This window comes from Protopterus annectens, chromosome 1.part2, assembly GCF_019279795.1.
Source record: "Protopterus annectens isolate FY-2018-M chromosome 1.part2, PAN1.0, whole genome shotgun sequence".
In the NCBI taxonomy this organism is placed as follows: Eukaryota; Metazoa; Chordata; order Ceratodontiformes; family Protopteridae; genus Protopterus; species Protopterus annectens.
Window position 1 is genome coordinate 1,238,955,034 of NC_056727.1, and position 10,143 is coordinate 1,238,965,176.

The window sequence follows — 10,143 nt, forward strand, 5'->3', positions numbered from 1 at the left end:
CAGAAAAATATACTCAGCTCTATATATTTGCAGATAGTCTTGTAAGGCTGTCTCTCAACACACAGGTTCCACTTTATTATAGCATCGGCAAAAAGGCAGAGATTACTGAGGAATGTGCAGAATATATACCTGTGCATATAGAATATAGAAATGTTTTTATTTATTTTTTTTTATTTTAAATTTGTTAACCGGGAGAGTCCGACTGGACAGACATCCAATTGTCAGTGGAGGCCTGGGGAGAAAAGCTCCAGTTAGATACATTATGAAATATATTATAATTTATAATACAGTTTCAACTCTAGACAGACTAGTATATAGAGTAAAATATGACAATATGAGATAGAACTTTACATAGCACTTACAAATATGAGCAAGCTTTACATAGAATTAAATGTTTATAGCTAGTAGACAAGTTGAAAAAGAATTTTGAGCTACTAAACATAGCTTCAAAGTAGACATTACATTTGCTGGGTCTAAATCACATTATCTAAATTCCAAAATATCGAACACCATAAGCTCCACCTTGGAATCTCTAAATGTGATATACTCGAATGCTCAGAACAGTGAATTTTTTCCAAGGGAAAAAAAATTGCTGTTCTGAGAAAACACACACAGCACAAGCACACCAAAATACATAATCCCCACATACACACTTCACAGAACCCTACAATAAACCATACATACACTACTAGCTATCCACTTACCTTAACCCAACCCTTACCCTAAGGTCCCTAACTATCGCACACTCACCTTACCCACTCCCTAACCCTAAGGTCCCTAACTATCGCACACTCACGTTACCCTCTCCCTATCCCTAAGGTCCCTAACTATCACACACTCACCTTACCTTGGTCCTTTCGCACACTTACCTTAACCCGGTCTGTCACCTTTGCACCACAGTTGAGGAAATAGCAAAGCCACAGAAACGGCCCACCAAATACTTTCCCTAGGAAAATTTTTGGTGTTCTGCAGCTTCGCTATTTCAAGCATTCACTGAATAGGGGTCGATATTAGAACATTCAATGTTTTAACACTTTGATGTTCTAATATAGATCCCATTTGCTATAGTCATAATAGGACTGTTTCTAGGCTCAGAAATGAGATTTTTAGTGAGGGACTGGCAGATTTTCAATAATCTGGGGTATTACCCAGGGGTGAGGCAGGAGCATAGTCTGTTATTCATTAAGTGAGTTTTGAGGAGTTTCTTAAATTGAGAGGTGGATTTATTGGTTGTTAAGTGGATAGGAAGGGAGTTCCAGAATTTTGAGATAGGGTGACTGTAGACAGATTTACATGCATCATTGTTAAATTTGGTGACCTTTAGGTGATTTAGGGCACTAAATCTTAAGGTTCGGGTTATGATGTGAGGATGAATTGGATGTTGAGCTGGGATTTTGTCTGAGTGGTATAGCATTTTGTGTGCTAGTGAGAGTTGAGTTGTTTGAAGTAATAGTGGGAATTCTAACCACCTTAGCTTCTTAAGAGACTAACAGTGATGTGTTCTATAGGAAGCTTCTCAAGCAAATCTAGCTATCTTGTTATAGCAGGATTCAAGTTTGCTAAGATCAGTTTTTCGAAGGTTAATAAGTGCAGGAGAGGCATAGAGTAGGCTGGATAGCTAGCAGATGTGTCCTGGATTTTGTTATCTTGACATGACTTGAGAGGTATTGCTTGTTATGATAGAGCAGTCCAAGTTTTTTATGAACTTTTTTAATACTTTGGACAATGTATAGATCAAATTTCAGGTGGTTATCTATTTCAACGCCTAGCAGTTTGGTGTGACTGGTTGGGGTAATAGTGTTATTGTTGGTGGTGATAGTAAAATTGTCGGTGAGGGGAAAGGATCTATGAGAGCTGAAGAGGAGAGTTTTGTTTTGGTTGAGTTAAGAATAAGCTGTTGGTTGGTGAACCAGTTTTTGACAAGTGAGAATGACCCTTGAGTTTGAGAGAGGAGGAGATCTAGTGTGGGGGCTGCGCATATTATAGTTCAGTACTGTGTATTGAACTATAGAGGCTTTCAATGTGGCAGATGCGAGTGGATTGGTAAAAAGTATGAAGAGTAAAGGGCCTAAGATGGAGCCCTGGGGGACCCCTAGGGAAACAGGGAACAGGGAGGATATTTGGTTTTGCCATTTTAGAGCTTGCTGCCTGCCAGACAGATAGTTCTGTAACCATGAAATAGAAAAGGTACTGAGGTTTAGGGTTATGAGTGAGTGAAGAAGGTTTGGGTGGTTAACCATGTTGAATGCTTTAGATAAATCTAGGAATGTAGCAGAAATGAACAGACCATTATTTCTGTGAAGGTTTATGGTGTTAGTGAATGATGTGAGTGCCGTGGTGGTGCTGTGGAAGGGTCTTAAGCCATGTTGCTGCATAGATAGTATTTTGTTGTCTAGCAGATATTTCATCAGTTGTGTATGAATTACCCTCTCAAGGATTTTTGATAGGGGGGGATGGTATAGCTATAGGCTGATAGTTATTGAGTTCAAAGGAGTTGCCTCCTTTGTGCAGTGGTTTAATGTGGGATATTTTCCATAAATGGGGTACTGCGCATTCTGAGATAGATCTGCTAATAAGGATAGAAACAGGGTAGGCAATAGCTTCTGCGGCTAGTTGTAGATATTCAGTAGGAAGGTTATCAGTGGCCTGGGAGGTGGGTTTGAGTATTTGGAGAAGTTTTTGTATGGTCTTTGTTGAAACTGGACAAAAGTTAAAGTGGGTGCTGTTAACTTTTGTTTCAGATGGTATAGTTATGTTTGTTGGTGTTGGGTGAGTAGAGTTAGTTTGGTTATTAGCTAGGGTTTGAATGGTTTCTGTAAAGTATTTGTTAAATTGGGTGGGGATGTTGTCGGGGTTGTTTCCTGTATTGGGTGAGGGGGTGGAAGTTTTAGCTGGTTGTAAAACAGAGTTGACTGCTGCCCAGAATTTTTGGGGGTTATTAGCATGTTTGTTTTAAATATTTTGATAATAGGTGATTTTTGTCTGTTTTAATAAGTTCCTAAAGTTCTGGATAGTTTACCATAATAAATACAAAACTCTACAAAAACATATATGCATTATATATGAATAAATGTGAACAAAATAAACACTTTTACAAAACATGTAATGCTAGAAGTACACAGCAATAGTCAGCCACAAGAGGTTCGCCTATATACTGTTTTCTATTTCTAATTTATTAAAAAATGCAAGACTCGTATTCTTCAATAAATATTTTTTACATTTTCTGTGTTAGAAATCTGATTAATTAATTGTTTATTTCACTGCTGTCATTTTTTTTTTTTTTTTTGCAAAATTAATGTATTTTAGTGTTAGCTTAGTTTTGTCACAGCAATAGAGTGTTAAAGAAACAAATGGCAAAAATTATAATTTGGGGGTACAAGTCTACAATGTTACTATTGCGTTTTATGTTATAACAGAGTTACTTCCTATTTAAAAGTGGTTATGAGTATGCAAATAAGATAATCTCATTATAGCTTTTTAGCATAAACCTAACCTCTGTATATTCCTATTATTTACATATCTATTTGACATACTCCTCTTCTAGGACATAAAATCAGGAAAAACATGAACTTTCTACATCCAGCCTTCTTACACTTAGGCTCATTAGACAGTGCCCAAATGGTGTCCACTGACAATTTCTTTTTTAACTGGGGACAGTGATTCTAAGGTAAGAGCTACAAATATCTACTTAAACTAGATCCAGAGTTCTACAACAATTTAAATAACTACATTGAGAAATTAATTTCTGTTAAGCATAAATATAGTAGAGAATTCAGCAATAAGCCTAAATTGTGGTGTTACAAAGTCAGCAAATTATTAAAGGGTCTACAAATCCTTCTAACTTTACCCAAACCAATGCCATCAAGACCGTGGTCAACTCCCTCTAAAATGAGCTCAGTACAGTAATCAAAATATTGACTGTTTCATTACAGGTAAAATCTGCTATTAACATAGACGATAATAATAATAAAAGCCTTCTACGACCACACCTGCAAGATGACAAATAGGTGTACTAGATTAAAACAGTATTACCATGACACAGCCTTAGGCTACAGATTTGGAGTGAATTTCCTTTCACATCTTGGAATAGGCTGCAGTCTTGTGTAATGGCTTTTGTTTACTGGCTATAGCCTATTTTTGCCCTCACAGTGCTCTTTTCAGACAAAGTTCAACTCACAGATATACCTTCTTGACATATTATAGTCCAAAACTGTATTAGACGTGCACTGCTCAATGTAAAAAGCTTGAGTAGCAAAATGTCTGAGGATGAGGCCTTTCTCAACCTTGAAGACATATGTGTTAGTGTAGTTATGGAAAGCTGGTACCAGTGCAAAGTAAGCACTTCTTCCTTGCCAGGTTATAGCACCTATCATGCATTCAGAGTCACAGGGCACTATGGGCATATCCACGTTGGTTAGGAAATTGATTGTTTTGCATGAAATTATGCATGATGCCATAAGGGAACTTGTAGAGGTTCATGTAACTCCCAATAAAGCATAGTATATCATAGCCAACTATAGGTTCCTTTCATTGTTTCCCTCTGAGCACAAGGCTCTTCCCTGAGTGCCCTGCACTTTGAATGGTTGGATAAACACATTTGCTCATGACTACAAAGTGGTTGCAACTATCAAATCCCCCTAAGACATACAGATAACAAAACCAGAACCAGACTAATGCCTGGTGGGTCAGTCATGGGCTCATCTTAAATGCCAAAAAATGTTGTATAATTACCCTTGGGATGACATTCTGGTAAGCCTGTCAAAACAGATTCAGTATCTGTGGCTTAGGTAGCTATGCTGATAATGGTCTTTCCTTTGATCATCAAATCTTGGTTGTGGTTATGAAGTCATTTTATTTTGATCAGCTGACCTATAAGGCTCTATTTTCTAAGTCACATGGAGTGTTGGTCCCACTACACTCTTATCTTACTAGGCCTATTCTTGAATGCAGTGCTTTTTTAGGAATGCACCTCACAAAACACCTTGACTGACATGAAAGAACCCAGTGGTTTTCAACCAAGAAGATTTCTGGGCTACACAATCTAAGCTATTATGAAATACTAAATCTCCTATCTCTACTCTGTCTCATATAGATTCTTGAGGAGTGATCTCTATTTAGCCTTTCTAGTAATTCATAGGTTCATAGGTTCATACTAGGCTATCTGCCCTAGGGCATTTATAAGCCTAGCCAGAATGTGTTTGGCTTTCGCCACCCATTTTAAATGAATTTTGCTATGCCCTTTTTCGAGGTTAGTATACTGTGCCTCTGTCTAACAGTGACACAGAAGTGATACCCGGGGTAAACCTACAATCTCCCATCCACTCATCAAGATTCCTCTTGAAGAGAGTCAATGAGGGACTCTGCCTAACCTGGACTGGGATTTTATTGCAGAGTGAAGGGAGCCTCTGGGTTATGAATCTGTCCCTCCAGCATGTCCTATTTATTTCAGTGCTGAGGTTCAAGTCTCTCGAGAGCGTAGCTCGATGGGATTTGGATTTTCTGAGGTGCAGCATGTCCATTAATTCCGGGTTGGACATGGCTTTATACATCAGGCACACATCACCTCTGAGCAGGCGGTATGCCACTGAGTAGAGCTGGAGTTTCTTTAACCGGGCAGCATATGGCATCTGATTGAGCCCTTTGATCCTCTTGGTGAGGTACTTTTGGGGTCTTTCCAATTGCTGCAGGTGTCTGGTAAGGTACATCCCAAAAGGGGCATTGTACTCAATTATGGGCCTGATGAGAGATGAGTAAAGAGGCACGATGACCTCCCCTGATCTAGATGTGAATCCCTTCATGACTAGGTGGGCTATATAAAATGTTTTTCTAACCACTTTGGCCACGTGGTTGTCAAATGAGAGATTGCTATCAACTTGGGTACCCAGGTCCCTAATTACTTCTTCCATACTTAATGGATTACCACCTATGTGGTAATTTGTGGGCACTTTGTTTTTGCCAAAGGGGATGACTATACACTTTTTGGCATTTAGCTTGAGGCCATGGCTCTGGCACCACTTGTCTGTTTCTATGAGGCCCTTTTGTAGGATGCTTGTGTCAGCTGGAGAGTCGATTATGGCACCCAGTTTGCAGTCATCTGCGAACTTGGTCAGCCACAGTCCTTCCGTGTTAGCCTGTACCTCAGAGAAATATATACCGAACAAGAGAGGTCCCAGGACTGATCCTTGTGGGATGCCACTTGTAACTGGTTTGGTGTCTGACATGGCTCCAGCAATTCTAACCATGTGGGTTCTGTCCTTGAGCCAGTTTGCAACCCATCTAGTGACATAGCTGGTGAGCTTATCTATAATGCCCGAGTGGGGTATTGTATCGAAGGCTTTTGCAAGGTCCAGGTAGGCTGTGTGGACCACCTTCCCCTTGTCAATGGTGACTGTTTCAAAGAAATTGACCAGGTTTAAGAGGCAGGATCTGCCCTTAACAAAGCCGGACTGGGTAGGATCCAGTGTCTGTAGGTCCCCAATATCTTTATTTATGAGGTCCATGATGATCCTTTCCATAGCTTTGCAGACCAAGCTAGTCAGGCTTATGGGGCGATAGTTTCCAGGATCCGTTGAGGCACCACCTTTGTGGAGAGGGACCACTGTTGCTTTACGCCACTCTTTGGGTACATATCCTGTAGTGAGGCTGAGATTGAACAGTAGTTTTATGTTTGGATTTAGTTCTTCTTGGAGTTCATGTAGGACGTAGCCCGGGACACCGTCTGGTCCCATTGATGCTGTGCTTTTTGCTTTGGAGAGGGCGGCTCTTACCTGAGCATCTGAGATGTCAGGGGGGGCAGCACTCTGCTGGGATAGATATTTGCCCTTTTGGTGGGGAAGGGGAGGAGAAGTTTGTGCTGAACCTGTCAGCTAGGATTTTGGCAATGCCTGTGGGTTCGGTGTATCTTTTGTCATTTTGGACTAATTCTGAGCATATCTGGGAATTCCCACCCAGGTTCCTAACATAACTAAAGAAAGCATTGTGATTATCCTTAGTGTCCTGTGCCATTTTTCTCTCGAAGCTGGCCTTAGACGATTTTATGAGTGTCCGTAGTTTTTTGCTAATACTGATCAGAAATGCCTTCCCTTTTTGGGATTTTGCTCTATCATATAGTAGCTTCCTCCTTCTATTGTATAGTTTGTTTATGGCTGGGGTCCACCAGACAGGACGCCTAACCTTGGAGGATTGAGTCTTGGTTTTATTTGGGATTGCATGATCCATGCATTCCTGAAGGTGTTCATAGAATGCGTTTATAAAGGATTCTGCTTTCTGGGCCATATTTTCCACAGGCCCGGGGGCTTTGAAGTATTTCACCTCGGTTTTGAGGAGTGTGAAATTTGCTTTAGAGAAGTTTTTCACTGTGGTTTTCTGGGCAGGGGCTGGGGTCAGGATGTGAATATCTAGTGAGGTTAGTTTATGGTCTGATCTTACCAGTGAGGGATACACTTCTGATCTGGAGCATAGTGTCCCCATGTTGGTGATGATCAGGTCCAGTATGTTTTCCCCTCTTGTGGGAGTGGCAACAAGTTGCTCCATAGCATTTGAGTTTATAAATTCTAGGAACCTTTGGGCTAGGGTGCTGGAGCTAGAGTAATGCTCCCAGTCTATGTTAGGGTAGTTGAAGTCGCCCAATATAATGGTGTTTGGAGAGACCTTCATATTTTCCAGTGTTCTCAGGAAGGCCGAGTGGGGTTCCTGGGTTTGGGAGGGTGGTCTGTAGCAGGTTATAAACTGGAAGGCAGTTTTACCCACTGTTAGTTGCACATGGATAGTCTCTGGTGCTTCGTGCTGTGCCACCAACCTGGAGGTGTGGGTATCTTTGACGAATATTGATACTCCCCCTCCTTTTGTGGTTTGGTCCAAATTTTGGGGCCGAAAAACATGGTATGAAGTATAACCTGGTAGGGCCTGGGGTGCTCTCTGGAGCCTTGAACCAGGTTTCTGTTACTGCACATATATCAATGTTCTCCATGCTAAGGAGAGTTTTGAGTGCGTGCATCTTGAGGTTTAGACTTCTGGTGTTGAGTAGCATTACTCTTAGTTTCTTATCCCTTGTGATACCTATGGAGGTGGATTTGCCTTTTGAGCCTTGCCTAAAAAAGGCACTATGGGGGTGGCAAGAGCCTTTGCCAATATCCGAAAGCCCAGAGGTGACAGGTGCAAGCCGTCCCTAGCAAAGCATTGTGGCTTGTCGAGCATGTCATCCAAGGCAGACAGGCATTGGATCCCCTTTGAATGACACCAATACTTAAGCCAGTTGTTGAAATTGATCATCTTGTCTTCATATTGTGGCATCATTCTTGGTGAGGGTAAGATGCTACTCAAGGTCAGGGTCATACCAGCCTGGGCTACATGCTCAGAGAGCTCCTCTATGTCTCTTTTCATGTAGTCCAGGGAGGTACATCTCAGGTCATTCACACCAGCATGGATGATGACTGAGTCATATTTGTACTTACCTTGGAGTGACCTGAGTGCTTGTGTTATGTGGCGGATCCTAGCACCTGACAGGCAGCTCACCATGACCTTCTCCTTGTTCAGCCTAGTGAGCGGGACGTCAGTGTGCCTGACGATAGAGTCACCTATTACAAATGCATCAGGTGTGTTGTTTAGCCTTAAGGGCTGTGACTGTTCGGCACACTGGCTTTGTGAGCTATGTGTTGCACGTGTTTTGTTTTGGGGTAGCAGTTGCTTGGGTGTCTGCTTTGGAGGTCTCTTCTGCTTAGGCAGATTTTTATTTAGAGCCTCCGAGTATGTTTTTGTGTGTTTATGTGTTTGGTTTGCTGTCGTGGTAGGTCTTTGTGAGACTGGAATTGTAGTGAGTGTGGTTTCCTTCTCCTCCTGACTGGTTATGCCAGTACTGAGTTGAGAATGCCCATTAATGAAATGCCCTTCCTTTTTTTGCTCCTCCTGCTTTGCAGATCCTCTAGTCAATCTAACAACCAATTTAACAATCATGCCCAATATCTAGCAGTCATACCTGCAGAAGTGAAATAAACTCTCTCTACATGTTAAATAAGTTAGCTCCCTATCTGCTTTTAAAACCAAACCTGACTATTGGATTACAAGCCATAAATTAATTCCTGGGTCATGTGAAAATAAAGTATTTACTAAAGGCAACTGATATCCTCTCAATGACAGCGAGTGATGAGGTTAGATTTCTGCATATCCCTTTGGCTGTAAGCTTATTTTGAACCTATGAACCTAAAGGCTAAAAATGTTTCACTGTGTGTTACCTCTGAGCAAGGATATTTGGCTATGAGGAGTTAGCCAAACTTATACACCTCAAATTTGCCACAAAGGTATCCACTTGGAAGTATCATGAAAACTCTGCCTTTAGTCTATTCCCTTTTTTAGTTCAAAACAAGATTCTGCAGTTGACTGCATCATTTCTGTTGGACCTCATGTAGCATAATATAAGGATATATTATTTTTCTAATCAGATGGAAAAAGAATGTTAAACTAAATGTGAAAATACATCGTATTTAAAAGTCAATATTATCTAAAGTCCTTACGTTGTAAGCACTGCTTTAAAATCTAATAAAAATTCTAGACAAGACACAGCTCATATTAACAGAGCAAGTAAAAGCCATTAGAACATAGCAGGAACATGAAGTCCTCATTACTGCAAAAAGTACCCTGCTCTGCAATAAAACATCTAAACAATAATGGGAAATCCTTACAGAAACACATATGCAACCATAATTACTGTGAATTACTGCATCAGTTAAGGATTATAGGATCATGTCTGCTGTCAGCTAAGAAACATGTACATTAAAATGTCAGGCAATGTTAAGGGTATAGTTCACAGTCATGATATTACTAAACATTTAAGGAGAGGACTAAATAATGCAAGACAGAATAATGAGATTAACACTGATTTCTCCACCCCATAAAAAAAAACTTTTGTAAGAGAAAAGAGAATAACATGCATGTTTGAAAGGAGATTTGTCTCATCAGTACTTCTACATATGTAGTTATTGAATAGAAACTCCTTCCAACCATTACATTATCACGCATCAAGGTAATTCAGGTAATTGGTTGATTTGAACAATCATTTTTTTAGGTTATTTTTGACCCTGTGCCTGCTGACCATCAAACATCATTTTTATCATTCTAAGTAAACATTACAAAATATTTAGTTACGTT